This window comes from Theropithecus gelada, chromosome 3 (assembly GCF_003255815.1).
Source record: "Theropithecus gelada isolate Dixy chromosome 3, Tgel_1.0, whole genome shotgun sequence".
Classification (NCBI taxonomy): Eukaryota; Metazoa; Chordata; class Mammalia; order Primates; family Cercopithecidae; genus Theropithecus; species Theropithecus gelada.
The window spans coordinates 17,346,355-17,372,634 of NC_037670.1; the positions used below are offsets into that span (position 1 = coordinate 17,346,355).

At 44.6% G+C, this 26,280-nt stretch overlaps 1 protein-coding gene across 5 annotated transcripts in view; it reads right to left on the reverse strand.

The window, feature by feature from the left end:
* Window positions 1-26,280, reverse strand: part of PCBP3 (poly(rC) binding protein 3) — a 279,224-nt gene that overhangs the window by 168,843 nt on the left and 84,101 nt on the right. For 2 of the 5 annotated variants that reach the window (XM_025378988.1, XM_025378989.1), the window contains one exon: window positions 15,102-15,139. The exons of 1 other annotated variant lie outside the window; for it this stretch is intronic. The gene's annotated coding sequence lies outside the window, so the exon portion shown is untranslated. Of the gene's footprint in view, window positions 1-4,200; window positions 4,296-5,545; window positions 5,672-15,101; window positions 15,140-26,280 lie in introns of those variants that run through there. 2 more of the 5 variants (XM_025378991.1, XM_025378994.1) reach the window with 2 other exon arrangements.

Genomic DNA, 26,280 nt, shown 5'->3' on the forward strand with positions numbered 1-26,280 from the left:
GACAAACACAAACAATAAGAGAAATTGAAATTATACAGTGAAGGAGAAAACTGATGAGTAAAACAGTCATCTGTAAATCAAAAGAAGGGAAGAAAGAAAAAATAAGACAGTTGAGCTAAATAGAAAGTCCAAAATAAAGTGGTAGAATGCAGTCCAAATTACAAGTAATTAAAATAAATGAAAGTAAAGTAAATGTTCTAGTCTTTAGAAGGCAAAGATTGTCAGGAAGGATAAAACAAAAATCCATTACATCCCATTTTAAAAGATTCACTAAAACATAACTCAGATACAGAGATACTGAGAAAAGGGGAAAGAAAAATATATACTAGGCAAATACATCAGACAAAGTTTGCTTTAAAACAAGAAGCACTAGCAGAGATAGACTACCTTACATAAAGATTAAAAAGTTCAATTTATCAGCAAGATACTACAACAATTCTAAACTTACATAGACCTAAGAGCAAAAATGAACAGAAATATAAGAAAATAGGCAAATCAATTAATCCAATCATACCAGCATATGTGAACACAACTGTCATAGTGGCTGATGTATCAGTTGGAGAAACATTTTTCTTTTCTTTTTTTTATTTTTTGGAGACGGGGTCTTGCTCTGTCACCCAGGCTGTCATGCAGTGGTACGATCATAGCTCACTACAGCCTCGACCCTCCTGGGCTCAAGGATCTTCTTGAGCTCTTGAGCAGCTAGGACTACAGGTGCACACCACCATGCTCAGCTAATTTTTTTTTTTTTTTTTTTTAATTTTTGGAGAGACAGGGTTGCTATGTTGCCTAGGTTTGTCTCGAACTCCTGGCCTCAAGCAACCCTCTCACCTTCAGCCTCCCAAAATGCTGAGATTACAGGAGGGTGCCACAGAGAAAAATATCTATGAGGACAGAGAAGACAAGATTATTAAGCTTCACTTAATGGCCATATACAGAAAGCGTATATTCAAAATTGTAGAATAGATTCCACTCTCAGATACACAGGCCATTTATGATACGTGACCATATGGGAGCTGCCCTTTGACTACAAACACAAAGATCACCTGGTCCACAACGCAGTGAACTTAGAAACTAAAACACTTAAAATTATTTATATATAAACGTATATTTTTACATGGATTTTAAAGCTCTGTGTATTTGGAATTGAGAAATACTTCTAAGTAACTCATAAGCCAAAAAAGGAGTCACAGAAGAAACAAAATAACATTTATAAGTTAACGATAATAAAAGTACTATATATCTAAATCTATGCACTGCAACATACTTTGAGGGAAATGTACAACTTTAAATGCTTATCTACATTTTTAAAAAGCTGAATATCAATGAGCAAACATCCAATATAAATTTGAAAAAGAACAGAAACATGAACTGGAAAAAAACAAAAGGAAGAAATAAAAACATAAATTAATGAAGCAGAAAAACATCCCATAGAAAAAAATCAACAATTGAAAAATTCATGAAAATAAACTAATAAAAAATTAAACTACACAAGTACTAGAATAAAACATGAGTGATTTCCTCTTTACTCTGGGTGTAGAAAAGGCTTTCTAATTGTGAATTAAAAATCTAGATAAAAGACAGATAAATTTGACTATAAAAATTAAAAAATCCTTGGCACAGCAAAATGACATGAAAAAATTTGACAGAAATACTAAATGGAAGAAAATATTTGCAATATATTCCACAGTAAAATAAATAATATCCCTAAGATACCAATAAATAAATAAACGTTTAAATTGAGGGGACAAAAAAGACCAAAAACTGCGTAGAAAAATGTATAAAATACATGAAAAGAGATATAAAAATGTCCTTAAACATATGAAAAGATGTTCTACTTCACTCACAAGAAGAGAAATGCAAATTAAAACTACACTGAGCTACACTGTTCAGGCATCACTTTGGCAAAAATTCATGAGCTGAAGAACAGACCCCATGGTGTGGCTGTGGGTGGTGAGGGCGGTGGCCACCCCTTGACGGGGATTTGCAACTGTCTAACTGAAGTAGGAGCACTGAGCATTGCCACCGAACCCAACTATCACACCGCTAAGGCCTTTCCAGGAGATACAGTCACACAAATACAAATGCACAAGGCTATTCACCACTGCACTGTGTGTAACTGCAAAATATCATAAACTACGTCATCATCCCACCATCACGAAACCCAAACGAGGATGCAGCACTGGGCAGCAGAGGAAGCAAAAGGAAGAATGAGGATGATCACTCCGCCCTGGTACGGGGCGACTCCAGGGATGCTGTTTAATAGAAAACACAAAGTACAAAAAGGGAGATGTAGATGGTGGCATGGCACTGTGAATGTAATTAATGCCACTGAATTATACACTTAAAAACAGCTAAAATAGCAAATGTAATGTTATATTCATTTACAATAAAAATAGTAAAAAGAGAACATATGTAGCAAGATACATTATGTACATTTTAGGTGAGAAAGAAGAGAAACAGAAAACATACATATGGAGGGCTAATTGTAAAAATGTGTTTGCCTAGAGGTATGCCAGCAAACGTTTAACAAACAGCTCCTGGGGTGGGAGGGAAGACCCAGCCTGTAGTGTTTGCCAGTTTCCTTCCATGTGCAAATCCTCCCACTGTGGGCGATTGCCAACCTACTGCCATAATGTCACTAAACACAGAACTGGGAAGAGATGTGCAGCTCCAGGAGCTGGTGAGAGACCACCTTGGAACATCACTGTCATGTACAAGGCGTGGGGATAACAGGAAGAGAAAGGACATTGTGGGACTCGTCTGTTTTATACACGCAGATATATGCATGTATATGTGCATACACACACACACACACACGTACATGCATGTATATTTACACAGAGGTGTGTATGTGTACATGCACGTACTCCCCAGCTCTGAACCCTAACAGTGTTAGAAGCAAAGACACCTGACAGCAATAAGCCTATCTCATACCCAGATATTGTTCCTTGGTAACATTTTCACACTACAAAAACTAGAGCCCTTCAAACATCTATCTGGTGGACTCCAGGGCTGGGTAGGTTAGGTACAAGATGGACCTGAAACATTATATGGAAAAGTTAGGAAACTGTTTCTTTAAATGAGGCAGATGGTAGCAGGAAGAGAAAGGAAGCTGGGAACTAAAGAGGGAAGGAACCGGGAACTGGTCTGGTGGGCTCCCACTGATCAAATCTAGGAGAATTTGAGCACAAAATCCTCAAGGACAGCGGTGAATTAAGACACAGGAGTCCAGGACAAGAAGTTGGTAAGCGATGAACAGATAAGCAAATGGGGAAGAAGGGAGGGGCCTGCTCCCAGCAGATAGCTAAGTCTGCACGGGAGCTGCACAAGCGCCACTTACAGCCATCACAGTAAAGACAGGTCTAGGCAGAAACCAACCACGGCTAAGTCCAGGGGAAATGTCACGAGATGTAGGATTTCCGCATGGTCTTCCAGGGGCTTCCTGCAGATGGTTTATTAGTCATGAGTGGTAACCAAAGTCAGGAGAAGCCAAACAGCTCTGCAGTGAGTCAGCAACCTCACACCCCAAGGTGGGGCAGAGGGTTGCTCTGCACCTGGCGAGGTGAGGCCCTGAGGGAGCACAATCCCATGGAGGCAGGCACCAGCCAAGCGTGCACCACCAAATCCTATCACAGGAGTCCCCGGACACGCCCCAAAGGAGGAAACGTCTACTTATTAAAAGAGACTATTCTTCAAAACGTCAATGTCATGAAAGTGGCAGAAAGGCTGTGGAAAATGTTCCTGATTGACAGAGACGACAGACACACAAGTAGGTGCCAACACCTGATCCCAGACCACATCCTGTGCTGCAGGGAAAACAATATAAAAGACATTACTGAGGGAACTGGAAATACTGGGGTGTAGCATTAAGATGGGTTTTGTAAAATGGTGCTGTGGTAATGAGAGGACACCCCTATGCCCAGGAAACAGCACCTCTCCACCCTCCAAATAACTCTCTTGACTCCTCAGGGACCAATGTCTAGCAGCACCCACGTGCTCTCTGTCTCTCAATTTTCAAAGTTTCTCTACTAACTCATTTGCAGGCTTTAAACATAACCAAGTAGCTAATACTAAAGATGCAACCCAAACACCTCCCTTCTAGGCCCCAAGTTTTCCGAGTCAAACATTTCACACAGCCATCTCCACCCCTCCCTCTCCCTCACTCCTCAAGCTGGCGCAATCTGGCTTCCTCTGCACCTTCTCAAAGTGACTCAGGACCTCTCGACCATCCCTGTGCCAAGTCCAACGCCATCTTTCAGCTCTCATCTGCTGTGCTTTCCTCCCTTCTCAAGCTGGAACAAAGAAAAAGTGCTTCCTGGTGATGCAGCGTGACTGAGGGGTGCTCACACAGGCACTCTCATTAAATGCTGGTGAACAAGTAAAATATCCGTGACTCTGGGTGGTAATTTGACCATGAGTACTTGAGATCTGAACTTCTTACAATCTAATAGTAATAAAGTGAAGGAGAGAAGGTTCTGAAAAGGGGGAACCATGGGCTGGACTCTGCTCCAATGCTGACTCATCTTTAGTTTCTGTTTCTTTACTGATAAAAAGGGTTAATTCTCCAAGGTTTTGGAGAATTACAGGAATTAAGTGAGGAATCTTTGCAGCAAATATAGTAATGATTAAGGAAACCATCTTCTCACAGGTCATATGTTTGTTCCTAGAAAGACATTGGTGGTTCTTGCCCTCTTTGTAAAAGCTGAAGCAACCTTCCCCCAAGGGTCAGGGCAGGAACAGGTCAGGAAACCCAGTCTCACAGATGGAAAAGCAGCACAGAGAGGGAAGGAACCCAGCCGAGGTCACGTGGTGATCTGGGAGCGGGGACGGAAGCAGAACACAGTCTCTGGATTCTCAGGCTAGTCCTGCTCCACCAGCCCAGCTGGGTCCCTAACCGGACACTTCTCTTCCCAGGACTTATGCTCAGACTCTGCCAGCTTAACACAAGGGAACGATGACAACAGCTCACTGCTGTGCTTCTAACAACAGCTGCCCCCAACTGCAACCAGCCCTGCTGGATGTGGCCAGAGGCACAAGCTCAGCAAAGAAGGTACACGTGGATGCAGCCGTGTTCAGAGGAGTCCCATCTTGGGTTTGCTGCGAAGGCAGAGGCTGGGAAACAGGTGGGTAAAGTCAAACCCATTTACTCACTACCAAGGGAACAAAGCTGTAGGGCTGTAGCTCAGCCTGTACCTCAGAAAAGCAAAATGGCCAGAGCACTTGGAGTAAAGCTCACACCCACACCGAAAGCCTCAACCTAGCTCTATCACTGACTGCCCTTCGTCGCCAAAGATAGGGTGGCCTCTGTGACACAATTCGTACAGGGCCTACGGCACAAAGGCATGAACGCTACACAGAATGAAGCAAGCTGTCAAGTGTCACCACAGATCCAGAGGAAGACGACGGAGGCCTGGGAGGAGCAGGAGACCGGGATGGACGCGGCTCACCATGCACGCTGACAAGCAAGTGTAGACAGGCTGTATCTCCAATGAACGGATGGTGCCTTTGTAAAATAAAAGCACACAGAAATGCTGACTCCCACCTGTCTAAATGTGCACACAGAGGAAATTCTTCTCCATCTGACATGCCATCCCCGGCCACCACGGACCAGCAACAACGGCTCTCCAGATCCATCACTGTCTCTGCACGCAGGGTCGCCAGACAGCCTGGCAGCACGGCACGGAGGAGGGATGAGTCATCACGAAAAATGATCATCCCTCCATGCCAGGCTGCAATCTGATCTCAACCTCCGGGAGGGCAGCACTCTCCAAATCCCTGTGAGAGGGAAAAAAGCAAAGCGGAGAAGGTCCAGAAGGAACGCTACCTAGCCAAGGAGAAAACTCAGAGGAGGAAGGAAAGAAGGGCACCAGTGCCATGAGACCTCCGATGGGCCCATGGCAGTCTGTCCTCCCTCGAGAGGTGGCTACACCATTTCCAAATAAAGAACCTGAGATTCGCTGAGGCTGCAGAGCTTCTGCTGGCTGGCGAGGAGCGGAGGAAGGGCAAGACCTCAGCCTCTGTGACAGAGCATGTGAAAACGCCCTGCCCCAGCCGGCCAAGACCTCCAGGTCTTCCCTGGCCCTCCTAGTTCTGGGGCCCACATTTCCACAGTGAAATAGTGCCGCCCATCCCCGCAGGCCCTGGGTCTTGGCTGGGAGGGCCAGAACAGCCCTGCTGCATCACCGCAGCAGCGCCCATGAATGCCAGGGTTTGTGCTGGCTAGAATCCAGGAGATTCAGCAGGCCCATAACTCACCCCCCAGCCTGTGCTCCTCTTAGAATAAGGATGCCCGGTGGGCTTTGCAATTGATAAGGCTTGGCTGTTTCTGTACCCAAATCTCATCTTGAACTGTAGGTCCCATAATCCCCACATGTTGTGGGCGGGACCCGGTGGGAGGTGATTGAATCATGGGGGTGGGTTTTTCTCATGCTGTTCTCATGGCAGTGAGTGAGTCTCACCAGAAATGATGGTTTTATAAAAAGGCAGTTCCCTTGCACACGCTCTCTTGCCTGCCACCATGTAAGATGCACCTTTGATCCTCCTTTCCCTTTGGCCATGATTGTGAGGCCTCCCGAGCCATGCGGAACTGAGTCCACTAAACCTCTTTTTCTTTATAAATTACCCAGTCTAGGGTATATCTTCATAGCAGTATGAAAATGGACGAAAATGGACTGATCCAGTGATGCTGACACAATACCGTGTGGGCACTATGTCTGCCATCACACAACGCCAACACTCTTGCAAGTGTGCCTCACTCTGAAGCGTGGGTGACCCCAGGTCCTCACTCACTCCTCTCCTGGCCACTATTCAGTGCCTCCTATGTCCTCATCCTTGCCTATGGAGGCAGAAGCTCTTCCCCTGTCCTCTCCTCCCCTTGTCTGTGAAGACAGAGCTTTGGCTGAGCCCAAGGCTGCCCAGCAGGAGAATGCGTTGCCCACCTCCTCTGCAGAGAGGGTCGCCTGGCATATGTTAGACACACCTGGTCTCAGATACCATGATACAAGTCAGCATAACTTGGGCCTCCAATTCTTAAAATGAAGTTGCCCCCTGTTGTATCCACAAGCTAGAACACACGAGGTGCACCTGGGTTCCTTCCAACTCTGCAGTCATGACAACATAGCAAGAGACAGAAATCACACACCAACAATGGCAGGCCACCCAGAGCCCAGGCCAGGGAGAGCCTCACAGAGCCCAGCCCTCCCATCCTGGAACGGTGATGTCAACAAGAGCATCTGACCTTATGAAATAAAGCTGGTGGGTCTGGGAAGCTCTGTGTTTCCGCGGCTTACCCTTTCCCCTGGGTTCAACTCTTCCTCTTGGCACATGGCTCTCTGTATGCCCCACACCGTCCCCTCAGCTGTGAGCTGGGATTCCAAAAGCCTCCATGGCACGTCTCCTACGGGTCTCACACAGAAGTCTGTCTGCTCCTCGCAAACGCCAGACTGTTTTTCTTCCAATGCGATCACTCCATCTCCCAGGACCACAGGCAGCATACAACCCCATGGGGTCCCTCTGGGCACCTTCTCCACTGCTCACACTGCACCCTGTTGCTCTGTGACAGCCTGTGACATGCCCACAGTGGGCGCCACTCTTCCATCCCCAAGCCCCACAGCCATCTCCTACAAAACACCCACAATCACAAAGGGCCCAGTTCCTCTCTGACCAACAGAGGGCAAACATGATACTTAAAAAGTAGAAACCTAACAACAAAAGAATAGTCCTCCTAGACAGGACTACCAAGAAATTAATCTTTTAAATTAAAGAATAAAAACATGAGCGACAACAGGTCAGTACATATAAAGCCAGTAGAACAGAGTTAAAAGTGTCTTAGAAGAAGATTGAGAGTCAAATGCATTAGCTGGAAAATAAATGAAAATGTTTAAAGAAGCACTCAGGAAACTATTAAAATAATAGCATTAACTTGAAGAAAAAGAGAATTATTATAATGTACGCTAAAATGAGAAATTAATAGTAAAATTATAAATGATCAATATAACTGAAAGCTATTTTGGAGAAAAAATTAGACAAATGTGACTAAAATGCTGAAATAAGTATTTGAAATAAAGGGAACACAGTAACAGATAAAATGACTGAAAAACTAGGCCCGGCATGGTGGCCTACACCTGTAATCCTAGCACTTTGGGAGGCCATGGCAGGAAGATCGCTTGAGGCCAAGAAGTTTGAGACCAGCTTGAGTATCTAAGCAAGACCCCAGTCCCTAAAATAAATTTTTAAATTAGCTAGATGTGTTGGCACATGCCTGTAGTCCCAGCTACTTGGGAGACTGAGGTGGAAGGATCGCTTGAGCCCAGTAGTTCAAGGCTGCGGTGAGCTGAGATCAACATCCAACAGAGTGTGGCTCTGTTTCTAAAAAAATAATAATAAAAATAAAAATTAAATTTAAAATTTTAAAAGACTGAAAATGACAAGAACACAACATATATATTACATACATACGTGTGTGTATATATAACATATATACATTTTTACCTATATACCTAAAAACTTGCTTAAAATTGACTATTTCCTAAGAAAAAACCATTGGTGTATAAGAAAATGTGTATAAAATCAATAACCATGGAAGAAATTATATAGACACTAAAAAATCAGTCTCCAAAATAGACTCCAGGCTTAGCGGCTTTGATAGATGAATTCTATCAAAGGTAGAATTCTATCAAAGGCTGATAACATTTGCATTTCTAAACAGAGGACAGGAAAATTTGTTATTTAAATAAAGGATAGAAAAACATGGGAAGATTCTCAAATCATGTTATGAAAGCAAGCTATATATTACCAAAATCATATAAAAATTAGAAAAAAAAGAACCTTATAGAGCAATATCACCCTAGCCATAACCCTCACGATAACCCTAACACTAACCCTAATCCTAACCTTTACAATAACTTGAACACTAACAGTAACCCCAACCCTTACGCTAGCCTTAACTCTAGCCCTAACCCTATTATTAACCCTTATTCTAGTCCCAGTAAGATACTGGGAGCATATTATAATTGGAAGAGCTATGGCTTAACAGTATTTATTCCAAGAATCAACACCTGGAATGTCAGGAACAGAATTCACTCCATTGAGAGACAAAAGCAGGAATCACATGACCGCCTAAATAGTAGCAATGAACACATTTAGTGAAATGCAGCTTTCATTTTCGATTTTAAAAAACACATGACTTAATAAATAGGAATAAAAGAAAACTTCTGTAGCTTAATGAAGAATATTTACCAGATAGCTACGGCAAGCAAACTTCATGGTGAATGCATTTGGGTCAAGGTAAAAATAAGTCAAATTTCACCCGAAAACCCTCTTGCAAATAAAACCATTTTAACACATGACCACATTCAAATATATAAAAACTGATAGTTTTCCTATATAATGTTAAATATTTGATAAATGCAATGGGAAAAGTCCCAATTACAATAACCAAATAACACAAATTAGTTGGAAAAGAATTTGAAAGATAAAACCTATAGCAAGAAAGCTATGAAATGTAACTGAAGGCTAATAACAGAATAAATGGAAAGAGGAATTCCTTTTCTATATAGGAAACTATTTAAATATTGTTAAAATATCATGTTTATAATTTAAATTACAGATCTGATCCATTTGAAAAGAAACCTCAATATGATTAACTTTTTAAACTTGAAAATCATTCTAAAGTTCATTAGAAAGTAGGTAGCCAAGAACCACCAAAATGTTTTTTGAAATATTGGTTACCTTTATCAGATATGGAAATATACCATGAAACTAAAATAATTAAAACAGTGTACCAGCACTACAACAAAGAGGTCAATTAGAGAATTCAGAAACAGACACTAAAATACACAATATTTTCATATGTGGTACACATACATAACAGAAGTTGCAGCATGAATCATTAGAAAAATGAAGTATTTTTTAATAAATGGTGTTTCCAATATAAGAGAACTAACTTAGATCTAAGAACATACACCTAACTAAATCCCAAGAAAAGGATTTTCTAAATGTAAACACAATAGAAGATGACATCACAAGGGAAAATACTGAGGGAGCCACCCAAAATGCTACAGATGAGACGAAAAGGTGCACGACTCAACTGGGGAAAATTCCTCCCACCAACATAAAAGCAGAGTATCTTCAATAACGCAAGAGTGCTTATGAGCACGGGGAAAACGACATTATTGTTAAAGAGCTAAAGCCATGTGTGTTCAGTTCGCTTCTGCATTTTGAGATGGAGACGTATGCAGCACACCTGGTGTGTCAGGATACAACAGCACAGGTGCTCTGGTACAGCTTGTTCCAGTACAAACTTGCACTTTTGAGATCAGCCTGGCAATTACACATTATGCCTCTTTTAAATGTCCATGTCCTCTGACCCAGGAATTCTGTAGGTGTGAACACTGCCTACAAAAGAGAGGAAGCTGCTGTGGATTTATGCACAAGAATGTTTGCCTTGTATTATGGATATTAGTGGAAATCAGAAAAACAATAAACAAAAAGGGAATAATCCAATAAATGATACCTAGATCCATACATGGGAAACCATGCAACCTTCTAAAAATAATGTTTTCAAACTAGGTAAGGTCGAACACTTTGCAGAATACTATTCAGTTAAAAAGCAGGGCACGGAAGTGTGTCCTGCATGCCTGACGCAGACAGTCTGGACTGAAATTTCCCCACAGCCCCTGGAGCACTGGGCAAGAGGCGCTCACCAGGCCTAACGCTGCAGAGCTCAAGCAACCTGAGTAGAAAGCTCTGCCTCAGATTCACCAAGCCAGAGGCTGGGCCTGTGCAGTGGAGAGGACCAGAGGGCAAGGGCAGTGGAAGTCTGACCTGGCAGGAGCAGGGCAAGCAAGGGAGCTCAGGGCCTGAGGTTCATCAACTTTTTACAAAACAGTATTTGCCCATATAACCTTTAAAATTTTTTATTTTCAATAAAACTATAAATATACAGTTTTTAAAAGCAAATAATTCGATAAAGCTTATGAAAAGCAGTGGCCGTGCCCCTCCCTTGTCCCCCACATCACAATCTTTCCGTGAGCTCTTAGCCTCCTGTGGCATTTCTTTATCTCCATATTTCTAATCACTGAGTTTGCATTTGCTATTCGTGATCTTACAATTTTATGTATCAGCTGTTAGCTTCCTGCTACAAAAGATGAGCACCAACTCTCCTGAGCCCCTACCTCGCCCTCCTCCCCACTCTCCAGGACTCCCCTCGCCAGCTGTGCACCTGGTACCTACACCTGATGCTGCAGCTCCCTTCTTGCACAATGTTTCTGTTTCTCGCAGGGAATCAGGGTCTCCCGACTGCTTTGCTTGGTGCTCTATGAACTTAGGTTGATTTCTTTCCAAACTCCTAGCCATGGGGCTGACCACTGCAGACCCACTCATCCTGACATCACCCTCCAAGCCTTTCTTGGAGCCACGCTCCAAGGCCCCAGCGTCCAGCTTCCTCACCCACCCAGTGGCTCCTTTCCCTCCCTCCTGCATCTGTTCCTAGGTTCCCAGTGTTCTGGGGCCAAATAAGGAGGGGCTGGGGTGAAGCTATCCTGTGCCCTGCTTTCCGTTTAGGACAGTCCCCCAACACACGGCAGGCTCCCAGGTCACCTTCCAGGGCGGAACTAGACTGGGTAGGAGAGGGCTGAGAGGCTGACTCCTTCTCAGACAGGTTTTCCACAGCCTTCCTATGTCAACACTACCTCTACTGCCTCCCCATGTTCAGCCGCACAGTAACGCCATTCCGAAGACGTGGGGGCACGGTCTGCAACACAAGAAACTCACTTCCCAGTCCCCTCAACACACACACATACAACAGATGCACACACACCACACACGCACACACCTTCCACACACACACGTGTGTGCGCACCTATATACACACCTGCACACACATACACACGCACGTATACACACAGACCTGCATGGGTAAATACACATGCACACACACGCACACTACACACACACCACACACACTCACACTCACATGCACCTTGCAGCTTTCTAGGTTCAGATCTGCTCTGTTTGTCCATTTGCCTTTCAACTTTCAAAGTTCTGTCATCTTCTTTCTCAATTTCTTGGTGATCGAGACCATCCCGGCTAACACAGTGAAACCCCATCTCTACCAAAAATACAAAAAATTAGCCAGTCTGGTGGCGGGCGTCTGTAGTCCCAGCTACTCAGAAGGCTGAGGTAGGAGAATGGCAACGGTGTGAACATGAGAGGCAGAGCTTGAAGTGAGCCGAGATGGCACCACTGCACTCCAGCCTGGGCAACAGAGCGAGACTCTGTCTCAAGAAAACAAACAAACAAACAAACAAAAACTTTAAGAAGCATATAACCAATTCAGTATTACAAGAAATAAAAGACCTCAAAGTAAACAAAAATCTTCAACAAAGTGTTCATTAATACTTATTTCCCGATCTTGCTGTAGCGGAAAAACAGCCCCGCGATGGGGCTAGGAGTGGGCTCTGGCACTAACCAGCTACGGGAGATGGGTCCCTACCTGCAAAATGAAGTGGCCCTCAGAGGTCCGCACAGACCACACACAGCCCAGGGAAGGCCCACCTGTGCTTCTCCATGAGGCCTACGTTCATCGCTCTCTCTCAGGAGGGGGGAAGAGTTCTCCAAGACATGGGAACGGAAAAACCAAGTGCTTCCAAAACTACTGGCTCCCCTGGGAAACATCCACTCAGATGAGCTCTGCGCTGCTTCATCACCGCACCCCAGAATCCCACAGGGGGAAGTTGCAGGACTCACTCGACACAGCCCACGAGAGGAGAGCCCTTCTGTTCCAACCAGCTCAGTGCGCATAGCACCTCCCTTCCCACCAGCAGAAGAGGCCACAGGTGCCTATAAAAGTTCCCTGTCTGTACTGAACACAGGCCTCAGGGAATTTCCAGAATCTGCCTGCTGCAGCCTCCAGAACCCACATGCTAGCAGGCGATGGTTCCACCTGCACTGCTTGCTCTGCCTCTCAGCCTGGCTGCCGGGGCACAGCTTGCAGGAGGTCGGGCTCGCCCCACCCCAGCACACTGGTTTATTTCCAGAACTGTAGGCTCAGTCTGAAGAGCCTACAGTTAGGCTCAGAAGAAGAATATGGACAACGCCAAAGTCAAAGAGAAAATGGGAACAGCACATAACGGGTGTTGCTTATCTGTCTGAGTCCCAGCGGCTCTTCCCTTGAGATTTTGGTGAAAATTAGATCCAAATTTGTAAGATTACGAAGTTGGCCCCAAGGCAACAGGGATTTGGATTCCTCTAAGAAGCAGGTATTACAGAAGCTTTAGTTAAAGCCACAACAGTAACTTAGCAGGGAGAAGAGACTGGCTGGCTCCACACTCCCACACCCACCCTGCTGGTAGAGGCTCCCCTTAGCCCCCAATGCCGTGCGGACTGAGAACACCCACCCTGCTGGTAGGCTCCCCTTAGCCCCCAATGCCATGCGGACTGAGAGCAGCCTCGGGATGACCTGTGAGGCCCCTGACGTGCCCCAGCCGCACTCTCACCTCCTGCCCCGCAGCCTCCTCACTGCTCCATGGATGCACCAGGCACGTCAGACCCGAGCTTCTGCTCAAAACCCCCTTGGCCCTGCAGCCCCTTACTTACCTCCTGCACCAAGGGGCTCACACCTGCATCTCTGGCAAGACTCACACAGATGCCCCATGTCTCAGGGCTGACCTGACGGCCTATTCACATGGCACGAGGACTCCCACACCCTGCCCTTCCCTGTTTCCTCCACAGCCACTGTCAGCCCCTGACATGCCACAGAATGAACTCACTGACTAGATTTATGTTTTCGAGTCCCCGGCAAGGATGTCAGGATTCTGGCAGTGTGCCTGGGACATCACAGGCACACTGTAAACATCTGCTAAACAAATGAAGGAACAAACGAAGTATTTGTTCAAGTAATTTGTTGGTAAGAACTCTCCTCTTAGGATATTAGTCAGGGTTCCAGTCACCTGCAAGCCCAAGCACCTACATGCACGGGCCCCCAACCCCCCCCAGCCATCTCTCCGAGGGGCTCCCCCTGCCAACTCCCCATGCCATCTCTCTGACCAGGGCGCTGCCCTGCTGCAGCTGACATCTCTGGAAGTCGGTTGGCAGGGCCTGCAGCACTGTCTCCTCAGGATGCACTGTGCTCAGGACCTCACAGCAGCCCAGGGCTGCCATCAAGCACACGAGGAAGGCAAGACACACTGGGAGTTCCGACCAACATCACATCAACAAGGCAGCTCTTCTTATTCTACTATTGTGAAGTTGGAAGACTTGGCTCAAATCCCAGCCCCACCACTGTCACCAAGATAACCTGAGTGAGTTACTTCACCTCGCCAAGCCTCAGGGAATAACAATCCCTATCTCAGGGGGGCACTGGGAGGATAAAGGGAGTGATTCTATGGAAGTTATCAAATCAGGGTGGCTGGTACTACTTCACCAGCATCAGCAGTCATCATGACTACATTAGTTTTCCACGCAAAACTGCAAATATACAGCAAGTTCCTGCTGAAAACGTTTTGAAAATGACATTTATAAGCTTTAGAAAAAGAAAGACATCTTAAGGATAATTTTGAAAGGAGTCATCTCAAGGTAATTTTACAAAACTAGAATTGAGACCACAGTGCATTGTCTGAGACAGGTGTGTGTTGCTGTGTGCTGGCCGGTGCCAGGTCCTTTCCACAGATGTCACCCACGCACCGTGTGGCTTCAGGCATTGTGGTGCCATCACGGCCACCGCACACACAGGCACTATCGGGCAGGGGGCACTGTCGGCACAAGAACAAAGGCATGCAGTAGGCTCCAAGAGTGCTAACAACTGGCCCTCCAGCTCCTGCTGGTCTACATGGTCAGGTTAACTGTGAAGAAAGGTTACCAGAGAAAGAGGAAACTGCCTCTTTGAAAATCTTGGTTCTACAGAAGCAAGAACGGAAAATGCGTGTCACTCACACTACATGCTCTCGGCAGTAGTGTGACCTGAGGCAGGTTCCTCATGAGACATAAAACCAGGATCCAGGGGGAAGGCAGAGACACACGGCTTCCACTCTGCTGACACAGAAAGAGTCGTTTAGTCTAAAAATATCGCCTGTGACAGCATCATAAAAAGCACTACTCACACAGAACCACGTGGGGAGCTTCTCTCTCGTAGACCGTCCTGTAAACAGTTGAAGGAAAAAACAATTAAAATTGGAAATCACAGGCTTTCCAAAGAGAGACAGAAATCACAATCATCTTTCACCTTAGACACCAAATTTTATCAAACCAAAGTCATCTATTAAAAAGATATGTTCATAAATCAGTTATTGGGAAGGTCAAAGACAGTTTCCCAGAGAAAGAATTCCATAAAAAGTGATTCAATTCTAAACTGAGTCTGGAACATACACAATACTGATAAAGACTTAGAGCCGCAGGGTCCCTGAACCTTGACCCACAGTCCTCAGCCTGATTGAAGTCTGGGGCACAGCTGATTCTCAAATCCCTCTGAATCTATGGGGGACGATAAGAACGCAGGGAGAGGATAGGGGACAGTATGGCCCAGGACACCCACAGTCTCACCCCTGAAGGGCCTTCACCTGGACCACAGGCCAAGTGTTCTCCCTGTGCAGATTGCATCAGCAGGTAAACACCGCGCAGAGACTCCTACAGACAGCCAGCCTCTGTTCAGTGATGCCCAAAGACTACAGAAACATAAGAAAGCCTGGACAGATGACCATGGTCAGCTGTGACAGAGAAAGAGTGCGACTGGGTGACTCTCCCACCTCACTTAAAAGTCAGACAAAAGACATGAAATGAGGGTGTTCAGACATGGAGCAGCAGGCAGCACAGGACAACAATCCCCAGAGAAGGGAAGCAAATGGGATGCATCCCACCAATGCCGCAGCCTACAACCTGCGGAAAGTGCTGGGGCCACAGCACAGGAAGGGGGAATCCAGGCAAAGCCAGGGGAGTTGGAGACGGAGTTGAGAATTCAGGGAGGCAAAGGCAGAGAGGAAAGGGGAGAGATGCAACTGACATCTCTGGAAGTCGGTGGGCTGGGCCTGCAGCACCATCTCATCAGGATGCACTGCACTCAAGACCCCACAGCAGAGCAAAAGCTAGAATTAGAGGGCAGAGTACCAGAAAGGAATGCCCTGCACAGAGAAACATTCCAGAGGTCTGTGGTGGATTCCCTAGAGTCTCTGCCTGGACATGAACGGGCACATGTGAGTGAGTTAACTACCGGAGGCGGGGGGAAGAACCGATAAAAAGAAAAAGTAGGGACAATAGCCATGGCTCACACAGTTCTGGGAAGAGTTCATACTCCCAACAACTAGACTGCAGGAACCTTGCAGTACAGGGGACACCACCACGTGGAGCACTGGGAAGGGCATTGCCTCAGTAACAGGACTGCATGGGCAGCAGAGTAAGCTGGGGTACTGAGAGGTGACAATATGCTAGCAGCCCTCACTCTCAGCGCCTCCTCGGCAGGCCTCGGAGTCCACTCTGGCAGTGCTTGAGGAGCCCTTCAGCCTGCCACGGCACCGTGGGAGCCCCTCTCTGGGCTGGCTGAGGCCAGAGCCTCCTCCCTCTGCTTGCAGGGAGGTGTGGAGGGAGAGGCACCGGCGGGAACCGGGGCTGCATGCGGCGCTTGGGGGCCAGTGCGAGTTCCAGCAGCGGGGGGCGCAGGCTCGGTGGGCCCTGCACACAGAGAGCGGCCGGCCAGCACCCCCGCCCAGGACACTGAGGGGCTTAGCACACGGACCAGCAGCTGCGGACGTTGTGCCAGGTCCCCCAGCAGTGCCAGCCCGCCAGCGCTGCACTCAAATTCTCCCTGGGCGGGCCTTAGCTGCCTCCCAGCAGGGCAGGCCTCCGGACCTGCGTCCCACCATGTCTGAGCTCTACCCCCTCTCCCTCCCCTCCATGGGCTCCTGCGAGGCAGAGCCTCCCGATGGGTACTGCCCCCTGCTCCATGGCACCCGGTCCCATCAACCACCCAAGGGCTGAGTGCAGTGGTGGCTCGGGACTGGCAGGCAGCTCTGCCTGCCGCCCCAGTGCAGGATCCACTAGGTGAAGCCAGCTGGGCTCCTGAGCTGGATGGGGACTTGGAGAACTTTTATGTCTACCTAGAAGATCCTAAATACACCAATCAGCACTCTATGTCTAGCTCAAGGTTTGTAAATACACCAACTGGTACTCTGTATCTAGCTAACTCTGTATCTAGCTAACATAGTGGGGACTTGGAGAACTTTTCCCTCTAGGCACTGTGTCTAGCACTCTGTGTCTAGCTCAAGGATTGTAAACACACCAATGGGCACTCTGTGTCTAGTTCAGCACGCTGTCAAAACAGACCAATCAGCTCTCTGTAAAATAGACCAATCAGCTCTCTATAAAATGGACCAATCAGCAGGATGTGGGTGGGGTCAGATAAGGGAATAAAAGCAGGCTGCCCCAGTCAGCAGTGGCAATCCACTGGGGTCCCCTTCCACAGGTTGGAAGCTTTGTTCTTTCGTTCTTTGTAATAAGTCTTGCTGCTGCTCACTCTTTGGGTTCACGCTGCCTTTATGAGCTGTAACACTCACCACAAAGTGTGCAGCTTCACTCCCGAAGCCAGCGAGACCATGAACCCACCAGGAAGAATGAACAACTCCAGACGCACTGCCTTTAAGAGCTGTACCGCGAAGATCTGCAGCTTCACTCCTGAAGCCAGCGAGACCACAAACCCACCGGGAAGAAGGAACAAACTCCGGACACACCATCTTTAAGAACTGTAACACTCACCACGAGGGTCCGCAGTTTCATTCTTGAAGTCAGCGAGGCCAAGAACCCACCAATTCCAGACACAGTACTATACTAGGCGACGCTTAACAAAGTCAGCAACAAGCCGCCAAAAAATCTGAACTTTCCAAGTAACTTAAATGCATTCCAAAACATACTTCAAAATATTTTAAAAGAATACAGAGTCCAACAATACAAAGTTGACAATGTCTTTCATCCATCCAAAACTGAGTAGGTATGCAAAGAAGCACAAAAATATATCTCATAATGAGATTAGTTGATCAGTAAGACACAAACCCAGGAATTATACACACAGAGATCATTAGTACACAAAGACATTAAAATAGCTATTATGCACTTTAGGACATAGAGGCGGGCAGATCATTGAGGTCAGGAGTTCAAGACCAGCCTAAGCAACATGGTGAAATCCCGTCTCTACTAAAAATACAAAAATTAACCAGGCATGGTGGTGATCGCCTGTAATCCCAGCTACTTGGGAGGCTGAAGCAGGAGAATTGCTTAAACCCAGGAAGTGGAGGCTGCAGTGAGCCAAGATCATGCCACTGCACTGCAGCCTGGGCGACGGAGCTAGACTCCGTTTGAATAAATAAATAAATAGGCCACGTGCAGTGGCTCATGCCTGTAATCCCAGCACTTTGGGAGGCCGAGGCAGGTGGATCACAAGGTCAGGAGATCGAGACCATACTGGCTAACACGGTGAAACCCCGTCTCTACTAAAAATACACACAAAAAATTAGCCAGGCGTGACGGTGGGTGCCTGTAGTCCCAGCTACTCGGGAGGCTGAGGAAGGAGAATGGTATGAACCCAGGAGGTGGAGCTTGCAGTGAGCCGAGATGGTGCCACTGCACTCCAGCCTGGGCGACACAGCGAGCCTCCATCTCAAAAAATAAATACATTGTATATGTAGAAGACAATACAGGAAAGCATAAAATGCTAAGGACAGACAAGAAAAGTATTTTTAAAACACACAAATCAAGCATGCAGAGATGAAAAATGTATCTGAGATTTTTAAAAATATGCTGACTGGGATTAACACCATATTAGACCACAAAAGAAAAGATCAGTCAATGTACAGACAGAAAAATCTGCGCAGGCAGAAACTACCTAAAATAAAACAAAGAAAGATTCTCTACTCCCAAAAGACAAAAATGTATGTGTAATTGGAGACCCAGAAGCAGGGGATGAGACAAGCCAAAAACATATTTTAAAAAATAATGACAAAAGGCAGGGCAGAGTGGCTCAAGCCTGTAATCCCAGCACCTTGAGAGCCCAGGAGTTTGAGACCAGCCTGGATAACATAGTGAGACTCCATCTATACAAAAACATTTTTAAAAATCAGCCAGGCATGGTGGCACACACCTATAGTCCAGCTACTCAGGAGACTGAGGTTGGAGGATCACCTGAGCCCAGGAATTCAAGTCTACTCTGAACTGTGATTGCACAACTGCACTCCAGCCTGGATGACAGAACGAGGCCTTGTCTCTAAAACAGACCAAAAAAAAATTACAAAACGTTTTCAAAAATGGATGAAAATTTAAGCCCATATATAGATTCAGAAAGGTCAACAATCCCCAACCAGAAATAAGTAAATAAATAAATAAATAAATAAATAAACAAACTAAACCAAGGCACGTCATAATCAAATTATGTTAAAAAAAAAATCGTATAAAGGCAGCCAGAAAAAAAGAAACATTATGGCAAGAGCAGCTAAAAATCTACTCATTTGCTGCTCTTGCCACAGAAAAACAAAACAAATAAAAAATGGATACCTATGTGAGATGATGGATATGTTAATTTGCTTCACTAGCAGGAACGTTTTTATTATCTGCATTTTATCATATTGTGTACCTTAGATATACACAATATAATTTTTTAAAATAGGAAACCATGTACAGAGACAAGCACAGACAGGGTGAACAGAGAACTTTTCAGAAGCAGTGCAAGTCAGAAGCCAATTGAATTCTATGTCTAAAGTAATGAAAGACAAGGCTACCAACCTGGAAAACAAAACATAGAAAAAATAACTTTCAAATATAAAAGTAAAAAGAAGACTTTTTCTAACAAACAAAAGCTAAAATAACTCATTATCCAACATACCTGAACTACAAATAATATTAAAAGAAGTACAAAATACAAAAGGAAAATAATACCAGAAGGAAATCTGGATCTACAAAAAGAAGTGAAAACCGTTGAAACAGAAAATATGTAAAATATAAAAGCCTCTTTTTCTTAATTTTTTAAGATTGTTTTCAAATATAATAGACTATGTAAAGCAAAAAAAAAAAAAAAAAGGCAATGTATTGTGGGGTTTATGACAATGTCGAAGTGAGGTGATAAGGGCATAATGTAATAGCCAGAAGTAAGAGAGAGTATACTTTTGTAATGTTCTTACACCATATGTGAACTGGCACGATATTACTTGCAGATGACTATGGTAGGTTAAGGAAATATACAACAAATCCTAAAGCAACCTCTAAAAACACAGAGATAAAGCTAATAAGCTGCAACCCAATGTCCTCAGGTTTTCAGGCATACACTGTAAAAGTATCCACTTGTAACTGTTGGATCTTGAGTTGTTTAAGAAAAGTTCCAGGAAGAAGCCCAGTGCTGGCAAAACAAAAACCAATTAGATCCAGAGAGGCCTCAGTTGGAGATGAACTTTGGCAAACTCTCCTCATTACCATACTAAAAACTCCACTAAAATAAGAGAAGAGCTTATTTGCCATCGTGTATACACCTGTGATGTATGTAGAAGCATGACTGACAACTGTGCCTGTGCTGCCTTGACTGTACCTTCTACACACAATGATTCAGCTAACGAGCTTAAAAATGGTGTTTTCAGCGTCGTTCAGGGAGGCGCTGCTTTGGAGAATTATCCCTGGTGTCCTCCTTACTTGTTGCAATTTTAGATTCACTTGTTAAATCCTCCTTGGTTGAGCTTGTTGTACTATTGGTGGCCAAGCAATTGAACCCACCCATTGTGTGGGCAACAAAACTAGTAAAGGTAATAAAACTTATCATAAAAAGTACTCAATCCAAAATAAGGAAGAATGAGAGGAAATGGGACTCTAATAACAAGTGGGAAAAATTGAAATCCAATAGCAAAAAGACAGTTTTATACCCAACCATATCAATAATCACATTAAATACGAATGGTCTAAACATCCCAATTAAAATGTACTTTTTAAGACTCGATAAAAAAACAAGACCACACAATAAGCTATTTGTAAGAAACCCACTTTAAATATAAACATACACATAGGTTAAAAAAAAAGGATGGGGAAAAATGTGCCATGTTAACGCTAATAAAAAAAAAGCTGGAGTGACCATATTAATATCAGAAAAAGTAGATTTCAGGGTACATAATATTACCACAAGTAAATAAGGGCATTATATAATAATTAAGGGGTCAGTTTATCAAGAGAAAATAATAACCCTAAATGTTCACACACCTAATAAAGAGCTTAAAAATATATAAAGCAACCCCCTACCAGACAGATAAATCCACAATTATAATGGAAGCTTTCTACACTTCTGTTTCAATAAGTGATTTTGTAAAAACCTACACAGAAGATCAGTACGGGATACAGGAGACCCAAATAACATTATCATCCAACATTATTTAACTGACATTTATAGAACACTCCATACAATTATAACAGAATATGCCTTTTTTTCAAGTGGTCATGAGATATTTTCAAAGGTAATAATCTGAAAATTTTGAAAAATTTCAATAAAACTTTAAAGGAATAAAAAAAAATGCTTCCTGACCACAATGGAATTAAATTAGAAATCAATTAAATTAGAAATCAGGAACAAAAAAGTATTTGGGAAATCTTCCAAATACTTGGAAAATAAATAGCACATGTCTAAATAACATATGGGTCAAAGAAAAAAACACAATGGAAATTAGAAAGCATTTTGACCTGAATAAAAATGAAAACACTACATATCAAAATATGTGGGAGGCAGTAAAAGCAGTACCAAGAGGGAGATTAATAGCACTAAATGATTATATTAGGGGAATAAAAGGTCTCAAATCCATTACTTAAGCTTACTAAAACAGAGCAAAGTAAGCAGAAGAAAGGAAATAAAGAATAGAAATCTATAAGCTGAAAAGCCATTTTAAAAATCCTTCTGCAGGAGACTAAAGTGGGAAGATCACTTGAAGCCAGGAGTTTGAGACCAGCCTGGGCAACACAGCAAGACCTACTCTCTACAGAAAAAAATTCTGTTACATTAGCCAGGCGTGGTAGATGGTGGAACATCCCTGTAGTCCTAGCTACTCGAGAGGCGGAGGCAGGAAGATCACTTGAGCCAAGGAGTTCAAGGTTACAGAGCAAGCCTCTGTCTCTAAAAATATATAAATAGAAGTAAAAAATACAGAAAATTAATGAAACTGAAAGTTGGTTCTTTAACAAGGCAAACAATATTGATAAACATCTAGCTGCACTGCCCAAGAAAAAAGAGGGAAGGCCGAAATTACTAACATCAAGAATGAGAAATAGAACATTATACAGACACAAAAGATATTATAAAGACAATAAGGTCAAACCACAATGTGATACCACTTCACACCAGAATGGCTATAATCAAAAAAGTCTAACGGAAGTGTTGATGAGGACCTGGAGAAACAGGCAACCTCATACATTGCTGGCAGAAATGAAAAATGGTGCTGGTGGAAATGAAAAATGGTGCTGCTAGGGTGGAAAACAGTCTGGCAGTTCCACAAAAAGTTAAACATAGAATCACCATAGGACAGCAACTCCCCTCCTAGGTACAGACCCAAAAGAATTAAAAATACACATTTAAGCAGATACTTGTTTCTAACAGTGCTATTCACAACAGCCAGCACGGGGAAACAACCCAAATGTCCATCAGCAGATGAATTAAGGATAAACACGTTTGGTATAGCCACACAATGGAGTATTCTGTAGACATCAAAAGGAATGAAGTACGGCACGTGTTACAGATGAACCTCCAAACGGGGCTAAGTCAAAGAACCCAGACGTAAAAGGTTATATATTGCATTATCTCTTCAGATGAAATATCTAGAACAGGCAAGTCCACAGAGACAAAAAGCAGGTTAGTGGTTTCCAGGGCATAAGGAAAGGGGGAGACCAGGAGTGATTACTTAATGGGTGGGAGGTATTCCTCTGTGGTAACAAAAAAGTTTTGAAAATGTCTGAAACTGGGTACTAGCTGTACAACATTCTGAATGCACCAAATTGTACACTTTAAAACGGCTAATTGCATTTTAAGTGAATTTCACTTCAATAAATAAATAAATACAATAAGCGGATGCTATGAACTACTCTGCATGTCAGTAAATCTGCCAACTTAGATGGAGCAAGTTCTTACAAGAATCAAATCATCGAAACTCACTCAAGGAGAATTAAATAATCCTATATATATACTGAAGAAACTGCATTCAAGATAAAACCTTCCCACAAAGAAAAGAAATGACTGAGATGACTTCGCAGGTGAATTCTATAAAATATTCTAGAAAGACATAATATCAATTTCTTACTAACTCATCTGGAAAACTGAAGATGAGAGAATACTTCCCAATTCATTCTATAAGGCAAGCATTAACATGCTACAAAATCAGAAAAAGACACAGAAGAAAATACATCAATATTCCTCAGAAATATAGATGCCAAAATTCTTAAATTTTAGCATATAAAAATCCAACAATATAAAATAAATACATGCAGATAAAATGGGTTTTAACCCAGAAATGCAACTGGCTTACTCTTGTTTTTTAAAACAATCAACGTAATTCACCATATAAACAAAAAAGAAACACCATATGATCATCTTGATACAGAGAAAACACTTGACAAAATTCAGCATTAACTCATGATAAAAATCCTCAGCAACCTGGGAATTTAAGGACTCTTTCTGAACCTGATAAGGACCTCCAGTTGAAACATACAGCTCACAGTATACACAGCGGTGAAAACTGAATGCTTACCCCTAAATTCAGGAACAAAGTGACACTGTCTCCTCCAAGCACTTCCTTTAACAAGATACCAACCTCTACAAGTTGATCTATCAATTCAGTGCAACCCCAATCAAAACCTGAACTAATCTAATTCTAGAATTTGTATGAAAATACCAAGGAAATAAACCAGCCAAAGAACTCTGAAAAAGAGAACAAAATGCGAGGGCTTATACTGCCCGATTTCAAGATTTATTATAAAGCTGGTTATAAAGATCAATAAATTGACCCATGGAATAGAGTACAGTCCAGAAATAGTCCGCACACAGTATTAACCATGTTTTTCCTTTTTAATATCTGATGCTTTGACATCCAGGGCCTTGCTGACCCCTGCCCTCCAAGCGTTAGCCAATTCCTAGAACCAGCGAACAACCCACCCTGGAGCGCACCTTTCAAATATAAACCCACACCCCAGCCACCTCCTCCCACATGGGGCCACTCCCCACCTGCCCAGAGCCCACACCCCAGCCACCTCCTCCCACATGGGGCCACTCCCCACCTGCCCAGAGCCCACACCCCAGCCACCTCCTCCCACATGGGGCCACTCCCCACCAGCCCAGAGCCCACACCCCAGCCACCTCCTCCCACATGGGGCCACTCCCCACCAGCCCAGAGCCCACACCCCAGCCACCTCCTCCCACATGGGGCCACTCCCCACCTGCCCCAATCACCCAAGGCCAGGCACCAGACAACTAGGGACAGACTCTACACCCAAGGGCCTGCTGAAATGATTCAAACTGCCACTCCTAAGCCTGCTCTCCGTGCCTCACCCATTCCTCCCGTGGAGACCACAGTGAGACTTTCCCTGCCCACATTGTCCCCTTGCTCCCTCTGCCTCTTAACCTACCCGGTGCTTCCCATGTGGCCCTGCCTGGCAGCCGTGCTCCTGTTTCCAGGGAGCTGTGGGTACAAACACTTTCTTCCTTCATGACAGTCATTTCTGTGTCTCATGTCTTAGCACACTGGATTAAAACAAATCCCAGACATCCTGAAAACACACACATACGAACAAGTGATTTTGACAAAGTTTCCCACGCAGCTTAATGAGGAAAAGATCATCTTTTCAAGAAATGGTGCTAGAACAATTGGAAATTATATTTTTAAAAAACAAGAAAAGTAAGAACCTTGACATTTTCTTTGCATCCAATATAGAACTAATTCAAAATAGATCATAGACTTAAATGTAATAGTCAAAACTATAAAGATTGTAGAACAATGAAGAAGAGAAAATCTTAAAGACCTTCAATTTCACAAAGAATTATTAAGCATGATACAAAAGGCATGAACTACGAAAGACAAAAACTGATGTTGGAGGTTACCAAATTTTAAAACTTTTCATCTTCAAGTCACTGTTATAAAAATGAAAAGTCAGGCTACAGACTGAGAGAAAATATTTGAAAAACACATACCCCATAAAAGACTGTATCCAGAATATATACAGAAAAAAATCTCAAAGCTCAATAAGAAAATAAACAAGCCAGTTTTTTAAATGAGCAAAATATTTGATCAGGTACTTCAAAGAAAATACACAGATGGCAAATAAGCACATGAAAAGATGATCTGGCCGGGAAAGCGCAACACATGCTTTCCAGACCAGCCAGGCCAGCCATGGGAGTCACACGCGGGTCACTGTCCTCCACATCCTGAATGCCGTGGTGGAAGGCACTGGAAACACAGGCAGGCTTCAAGCGGGAGACGCAAACATCAGGAAAGGTCGGCACCATCTGCGACACAGGGACAGATGGACATGCCTAGCGGGATCATGGGCCTGCAACCCACTGACAGGGGAAAACAGGGGATGGGGCATGTGAGCAGGGCCAGGCAGGATGCTGCCAACGCTCCTTGAGCACACAGAGGTCTGGGGCATGAGCACACAGAGGTCTGGGGCATGAGCACCAGGATGGAGTGGAGCAAGCCCCACCTGGAGTTCCAACCACACTGGTCTCTTCTGGGCTCCAGCCACAGGCCCCTGGGTATTAGACCTGGGCCTCTGCTCCCCTCCTAGGTGAGCCCACCCAGTCCATAGCCATGCTGTCTTTCTCTACTGATAATTTCCTAAATTAATCTCCTTGCCCCTGCTGACCCCCATAAGCTCCCATATCCACTGCCTACCTGGCCAAGCCACTTGGACGTCTATAACCTAAAGTCCAAGACCAAATCATTAACCCCTCCCACCTTGGACCTGACCCTCCCCAAGTTATCCCCCCTGAGTTGTTCAGGCCCCTCGGAGTCAGGTCGGAGTCCTCCCTCCAGTCCTGTTGGTAGCCTCAGCACATATGACATCTCAGCAGGCCTAACCACACTGCCTGGGTACCTGCGGCCTCCGTACCAAACCTGCGCCCCAGTGCCTTCCCCACAGCCAGGATGAGCCTGTGCTGTGGGGTCTGGGGCCATGCTGTCCACTGCCCTGAGGGTGACACCTGACCTCCTAAGGGGGCCTGCCCTCCTGACCTCATCTCCTGCACTGGCTTCCTCACCCCAGCTGCCCCCCGCCTCCTTTCCTTTCCTCCACCAG